Consider the following 8,006-nt stretch of genomic DNA (forward strand, 5'->3'; position numbering starts at 1 on the left):
CTGGAGGGTGGCTTTGGGTGCTCCTGGTTGCTCCGCTAGCCTGACTTCTCCTCTCTGGGCACCTGTATGCTTGCGTTCTCAGTCATATCTGACTCTTTGCGACCCCATGAACTGTAGCCCACCAGGCTCCTGTGTCCATGGGATTTCCCAGGCAAGAATACTCGATTGGGTTGTCATTTCCTACTCTAGGATATCTTCCCGACCCAGGGATTGAAACTGTGTCTCTTGCATCCCCTGCTTTAGCAGGCAGATTCTTTACCACTGAGCCACCTGGCAAGCCACTGGGCACCTGTGTGCCCCACTTCATTTGGCCGCTGGTTGGATGGGGGCTCACCCTTCCTAGTTTGTGTGGACTTCAGGGCCCTGCATGAAAGACCATGTTTTTCACTTCTGGATGGGCTAGCAGAGCTGTGAGACATACTGATCAACAGACAGACAGATCTATGATGGTGACGGTTGTGGTTTGTGGCCTCTTAGCTCAGCCAGACACACCGGAGCTTGAGAGGCGAGCAAATGCCTCCTTGGCAGTCTGTTTCTGAGATTAAGACACTTGATCTGAGGTTAAGATTTATTGTTAACCAAAAAGCTCATCCCTGCCCGGCTCACCTGTCCCTTCAGGGGTGCCTTGGAAGTGAAAGGGCCAACTTGGGTCTGTATCCTGGCGGTGCCATTTTCTGACTGGGTGACTTGGGCCCCCTTGCGGGTAGCAGACTCGGGGGTCTCATTAGGAAAATGGCACCAGAGTAATCCCCAACTCACAGGGTCGTTGTTTGTAACATCCTTTGGGTCCTTCCTTCCCAGACTCAGCGGTTACCTTCAAACTTCACCGTTTGCCCCTCCGCCTTTGACCTCATGGCTGACGATGGCCAAGTCTGTGTTGCAGACACCATCCTGCTGCCCCACAAGCTACTGCTGCCTCTTCATCCTCCTCCTCCTCACTTCCATTTTTAGGGAATTATGTGCTAACAATTTTATACCTAATATTTTTTATATTCTATTCTAGATATTTTCTAATTTCCTTTGAAATTTATTTACTTATATATTTTTGGCTGCAGAATCTTTGTTGTTGTGTGAGGGCTTTCTCTGCGATGTGTGGGGTCTACCGTTTGTCGCGGTGTGCGGGCTTTCCACGGAGGTGGTTTCTCTTGATATAGTTGTGGCGCGTGGGCTTAGTTGCCCTCCAGGCACATGGAATCAGGGACTGAACCCACACAATGGAGTGTGTCCCCTGCATTGACAGGTGACTTCTTAACCACTGGACCGCTGAGGAAATCCTAGCTATTTTCTAATTTCTTTTATGAGTTCTTCAACCCATGAATTATTTAGAAGTGCATTTTGACATTTTCAATTGCATGGGGTGGTCTTTCTATTTATGTTTTCTTTTGATTATTGATTTCCTTTTTTTTTTTTTTAAGGTTGCTGTGGTTTGTGGGATCTTAGTTCCCCAATTAGGAATTGGGACCCCTGCAATGGAAGTGGGGAATCCTAACCACTGGACGGCCAGGGAATTCCCGATTGATTCAGTTCCCAATTGAATTATATTGTTGTCAGATAATGAAGTCTGAATGGCTTTTTTTGAACTGGTGGAGACTTGGCTTATGGTCTGATATGTGGTCACTTTTGTAAATGTGTGACTGAAAGCAAGTGTGTTCTCCAATAGTCAACTGGAGTATTCAAAATATTCAATTAGATTGAACCTGTCAATTGTATTATTCAAACCTTCTACATCTTTACTGAATTTTTTATCTGCTTAAACTACCAATGCTGTGTGCTGTGTTTAGTCACTCAGTCGTGTCTGACTCTTTGAGACCCCATGGACTGTAGCCCACCAGGCTCCTGTGTCCATGGGATTTTGCAGGCAAGAATACGGGAGTGGGTTGCCATTGCCTTCTCCAAAACTACCAATAGAAAAGGGAAGTAATCTGAATCCCCCTTTACACTGATGGACTTGTCTATTTATCCCCCTATTTTCTGCTTTATGATTTTCAGTTCAGTTCAGTTCAGTCCTTCAGTCGTGTCTGACTCTTTGCGACCCCATGGACTGCAGCGTGCCAGGCTTCCCTGTCCATCACCAACTCCCAGAGCCTACTCAAACTCATGTCCATTGCGTCGGTGATGCCATCCCACCTTCTCATCCTCTGTCGTCCCCTTCTCCTCCCGCCTTCAATCTTTCCCAGCATCAGGGTCTTTTCCAATGAGTCAGCTCTTCGCATCAGGTGGCCAAAGTATTGGAGTTTCAGCTTCAGCCTTTTGAAGCTATATTATTATGTGCATACAACTGTAGAATGGTTATATTGTCTTGATCAATTGAGGCAAGCACATGTCCCTCTCTCTCAGCAGGGTGGATTTGTTCAAATCAAGTTTATCCAAGGATGTCACCTTTGCAGCCCCCTTGACTTCTTGCAAGGGGCAGATGATCATCTCTGATCCAGTCTCCTACCTTATGAGACCCCAGGTTTTGTCTTGTTCCTTTTTCAATTTGTGCCTTTTGGGGATTTTTCTTTTCTTGCCAGCCCAGCCTTGCACTGAAAATAACATACACACACATGCAGATTTATCTTTTATCTAGCATTTCTAGTTGTTTTACATGAGGAAGGATTCTCTGGACATATAATCCACCCTATTGCTGGAAATGAAAGTCTATGTTGGACTTCCCTGGTGGTCCAGTGATTAAGAATCCATCTGCCAATGCAGGGGACATATGCTTGATCCCTGGTCCAGGAAGATTCCACACGCCGTGGCGCAACTGAGCCTGGTCACCACAACTACCGAGCCCCTCACACCCTAAAGCCAGTGCTCTGCAACAAGAGAGCCAGTGCAGGGAGAAGCCCCCACACCAAGGGTAGCCCCCGATCGCTGCAACTCAAGAAGGCCCACGTGCAGCAACAAAGAGCCAGCACAGACAAAAATTAAATAAATAAAAAACCGAAAAGGTCTATGTTATCCCTTTACTTGAAATTTTAATTAATATTCAAAATAGTTCTGTGAAATCCTATCACTGATTTTCAAGACCAGAAAACAGGCTCAGGGATTTCTGACAGTTTCAGATCTTAGCTCCGACATTACCAATTCTGTGACCTTGGGTAAATCAGTTACTCAAGAGAATACTGAGCTCAGAGAGCACAGCAAAGAGGTCTGCCTTGCAGGCCTGCCGTTCAGTTTTGAATGGCACATGGAAAGCGCCTGCCCCTGCATCTGCCATCGTGCTGGTGCTCGGAAGACATCGTGACCACTGCAGTCTCCAGGGAAGGGGCATGTGCCTGGTGCTTGGCCTCCCCTCCTCCCTGCAGGCACTGACAAAGATAGTTCAGTGTCTGCCTGACGGCTGCCTTTGTTGCTGTTTTCGTTGCCTGCTCAGTGGTGTCTGACTCTTGGCAACCTCATGGACTGTAGCCCGCCAGGCTCCTCCAGCCATTGGATTTCCCAGGCAAGAATATCAGAGTGGGTTGTCACTTTCTCCTCCAGGGGATCTTCCTGACCCAGGGATTGAACCCGAGTCTTCTGCACTGGCAGGCAGATTCTCTACCACTGAGCCACAGTTGCTGCCTGGTGGATCCTAAAAGACACAGATCCCTGATCCCACCTCCCCCGAGATTCTGAATCTGAGTGACAGCCAGTTTTGAACACAACAAGAGGGATAGAGCCGCCCACCCTTAGTTAGACAACGAGCAACTTGCTTTTATTTATTTGAACTTTGTGAAGATGTAATAAATACGTATGGTTTAAAAATCAAAATAGTATAGGAAGAAATGCATTGAGGGCTTCCCTGGTGGCTCAGTGGTAATGCAGGAGACACGGGTTAAACTCCCCGGTCTGGGAAGATCCTACATACTGCGGAGCAACCAAGCCCATGAGCCACAATTACTGAACCTGTGCTCTGGAGCCACTGTTCTCCAACAAGAGAAGCCACCGCAATGAGAAGACCGCACACCCCAAGGAAGAATAGGCCCCACTCGCCAGAACTAGAGAAAACCCAATGCAGCAACGAAGACCCAGTCCAGTCCAAAATAAACAAAATAAAAGTTAAAAAAAAAGAAATGGACTGAAAAGTCCTGCTCCCACCTCTGCCTTATCCACTCTGTTTCCCCAGAACCTTACAGGTCACCACTTTGATTATGTTCCCTATGTAAATTCAAGCAAATGTAAACATTTATTCTTCTTCTCACCTCCCTTTCTTATACAAAAGTTAGCATACTATATATACTGTTCTGCACCATATTTTTGCTTCAAAATATATCCTGGAGATCTTTCCATATCAGTACCTGGCATTCTCTTTTTTTTTTTTTTTTATAGTGGCATAGTTTCCTGTCACAGGGATATACCTTTATACATTTATTTAACCCTTCATCGTTCAGTATAGTAGCTACATGTGGCTATTTACACTGAACTTAATTGCAATGAAGTGAAATTTGATATTCATTTCTGGGAATTCCCTGGTGGTCCAGTGGTTAGGAGTCCAAACTTTCACAGTGGAGGGTACAAGTTCAATTCCCGGTCTCTGGTTTTTGAACCAAGATCCTACAAGCTATTGGTGCTGTGGGAGGGAGGGGAGAAGAGAGAACAGTGAAATTTCTTTTCTTTTTTTAAATTTAAATTTAATTTACTTGTTTTTGCAATTTATTTTCTCAGTTGCACGTTTCAAATACTTAGTGGTGACATGTAGTTAGTAGCTACTGTATTGGACAGCACAGAGACATTTCCACCATCACAGAAAGTTCTATTGGATTGCTGGTTTAACTGATCCTCAGTTGCTGAACATCTGGCTTATTTCCTTTAGGCAGCCCAGGGATGATGAGGCCCATCCCTGGGATATAAGAGAACTGAGTGATAGCTGCCTAGGAAATGCTTCAATATCAGATCTTAAAATCTGGGAGGTGCTTGCAAGAGGAAAGCTTTTGCTTTTTGGCCAAGTTGCCTGGCTTTTGGGATCTTAGTTCCCCAACCAGGGATTGAACCCATGCCCCCCTGCAACGGAAGCACAGACTCCTAACCACTGGACTGCCAGAGAATTCTCAAGAGGACGGCTTTTGGGTTTGAGGCAGAGGCTTGACCTGGAAACAAGAGTGACCCTTAAGGACAGGGTTCATGCTTAGCCCTAACCCTCTACTCCCCTCTCTAGGTCTACCAAAATGCAGTTTTATTTTCTTTCATTTAATATTTAAGTCCTGTGCTGAGGAGACCGAGCCGGCATAGACAGTCTCTGCCTTGAAGAAAGAGAAAAATTATCACCTGCCTTGTCACAAAGACTTTCAAAGAGGCTTCATCAAAAACCAAGGCTCAGATGGTAAAGTGTCTGTCTACAGTGCGAGAGACCCGGGTTCAGTCCTGGGTTGGGAAGATCCCCTGGAGAAGTAAATGGCAATCCACTCCAGTATATTGCCTGGAAAATCCCATGGCCAGAGGAGCCTGGAAGGCTACAGTCCATGGGGTCGCAAAGAGTTGGACATGACTGAGCGACTTCACTTCACTTCCCTGGTGGTCCAGTGGCTAAGAGTCCATGGTCCCAGTGTATGGGGCCCAGGTTTGATCCCCGGTCAGGGAACTAGAACCCACATGCTGCAGCTAAGTGTTCTCATGCCACGACTAAAGGTCCCATGTGCTGCAACTAAGACCTGGTGCAGTCAAATAAACAAATATTAAAAAAACAAACAAACCCACAAAACTAACCCCAAAGGCCTGAAAATATCCTGTTAGGGTGGTTGAAACAGGTGATCTCATTCCTTGTTGGAGGTTGCAAATTGGTGCAGACTTTTTGAGAGGCAATTTCAAAATCTATCTGACATTTAAAAGCATATAACCTCTGACCCTGCAATATCATATTTATAAATGTGTCTTACAGATACACACATAAGTGCAAATAAATATATGTACCAAAGATGTTTGCCTATAGGCACCATTGTTTATAGTAACAAAAGGCTGACACAAGCTAAATACCCACTAGGAAGAGAAGAGTGAAATAAATTATGACACAGTCTATGTGCCGAAAGCCTAGGTAGCTTTTGTAGAGGCAGAAATAAATAATAATTAAATAATTATTTTTATACTAATAACTAAAATAATAATTATTATTTTAAAAATAATTTTATTTTTTCATTTTTGGCTGTGGTAGGTCTTTGTGGCTGTAGGCACATTTTCTCTAGTTGCTACGAGTGGGGGCTACTATCTTATTGCAGGCAAGGGTGGGATCTAGGTATGCAGGAGTCAGTAGTTGCTGCACATGGATTCAGTAGTTGGGGCTCCCAGGCTCTAGAGGGCAGGCTCTGCAGTTGTGGTGTGCTTGGACTTAGTTGCATGTGGGATCCTTCTGGACCAGGGATGGAACCTGTGTCTGCTGTGTTGGCGGGCACATTCTTTACCACTGAATCACCAGGGAAGCCCCAGAGGCAGAAATGTTATTAAGTGAAAATAACAAGGTGTCAAACAGTGTGGAATGTGTGCTATCTCTCTCTCTCTCTCTCTCTCTCTCTCTCACACACACACACACACACACACACACACACACACACACACACACACACGCATTGCTTGTAAATATCCAAAGTATCTCTGGAAAGATACATTAAAGCTGCTTTTCTTTTAAACTGTGCACACGTCTCACCTTAGAAAAACTGAGGCACCAACTGAGTAATGGTGAGCAGGGATGGGGAGGGAGGAGATTCCTGGGGAAACCTGCTCAGTCACCTGAGCTCCAAGTGTGCCCAAAGACTGCACAATCATTCCATCGGAGGTGACAAGGCTACAACAATTTAGAAATGTTATCCATGCTGTGACTCCATCTCCATCACCACTGGAGGCCTCACCCTGTCTTGGCTGTCATACCTCCAGTGCCCAGCAGGGAGAAGCACAGACCCACCAAAGCATTGGTCCTAAACTTCAAGCATCCTTTCTAGGATTTCCTCCTCTGAGGACCACATAGGAAAGATACTTCCTGCCAAGCAAAGCAAATCTATTAGGTAACAATTGATTAAAATTCCATTCCTTTTTTTTTTTTTTTTTTTTGGCACCTTACAATTCTGATCAGCATGAGAGAGAGATAACATAGGTTTGTTGGGCTGATCATTTTCCATACCAGAGGTCCTGCTTGGCCCAGGCTCATTTCCATTAGGCCTTGGGTGGGCAGTGGTTGGCAATGATCTGACCACTCCTAGGTATTGAGAGGGCAGGCTGGCAACTATTACATTAGAGACTCCCCACCCTGATGGGATTCCCAGCTATGGGAAACAGCTCCCACTAGCCACTCTCCCAGATGTGTTGAGAATGTGTCCCTTTCTTGCTAGGCTGTGAGCAGACTGAGGACAGAGACGCTTCTCATCAGCCTCAGAACCTTCAGGAGGGAGCACGGTCCCCAGCACAGAGCTAGTGCTAAGTAAAGGCTTGTTAAATGGACATAGAGCCATTGAAGACATCGGGGACTATATTTTTTAAATAGAAAGGGAGACAGAGTGAAAGAAAGAGAGAAAGGAAGGAAGAAGAAAAGTAAAAGAGAGGTTCTAGGTAATCTCAAGGTCAAGGACCCAAGGGCAAGACTGCGGTTTGCTCTGGGCTGGAGCGGAGGGCAGTGGGCACACAGTGTCACCTTCTTAACACGCCCAAGGAGTATCTTGCTTTGTCTGACCTTATGGGTTCCTGGCTGGGACATGAAATAAGTGATCACATCTTTCACCCACCAGAGGTGCTTGTGACCTTGGCAGAAAAGAGGTTTAAATCGAGTTAGCCTGGGGGAAGAGGCTGGTTCATTCCAGGGCCTTCCTTAAGATTAGATAAAATTTCCAGCTCCTGCTTAAACTTCAGTGGTTCTGAATCTGAGAAGGAGGGCAGAAGGAAGAGGAAGCTATAGGGGAGGGGACATATATGGCTCCTGCCTGGCCTAGAGAAAAGCCAGGGTTCATAGTGGGTCCTCGGTCCTCAATGCCTTGACAGCACAAGGAAGGACCAACTGAGGATCCCCACAAATTAGATGGGGAGCAGGAGGAACCCCTGAAAAAGAGAAGCCTCACTTTCAGGAT

The sequence above is a fragment of the Capra hircus genome, chromosome 19 (genome assembly GCF_001704415.2).
Source record: "Capra hircus breed San Clemente chromosome 19, ASM170441v1, whole genome shotgun sequence".
NCBI lineage: Eukaryota > Metazoa > Chordata > Mammalia > Artiodactyla > Bovidae > Capra > Capra hircus.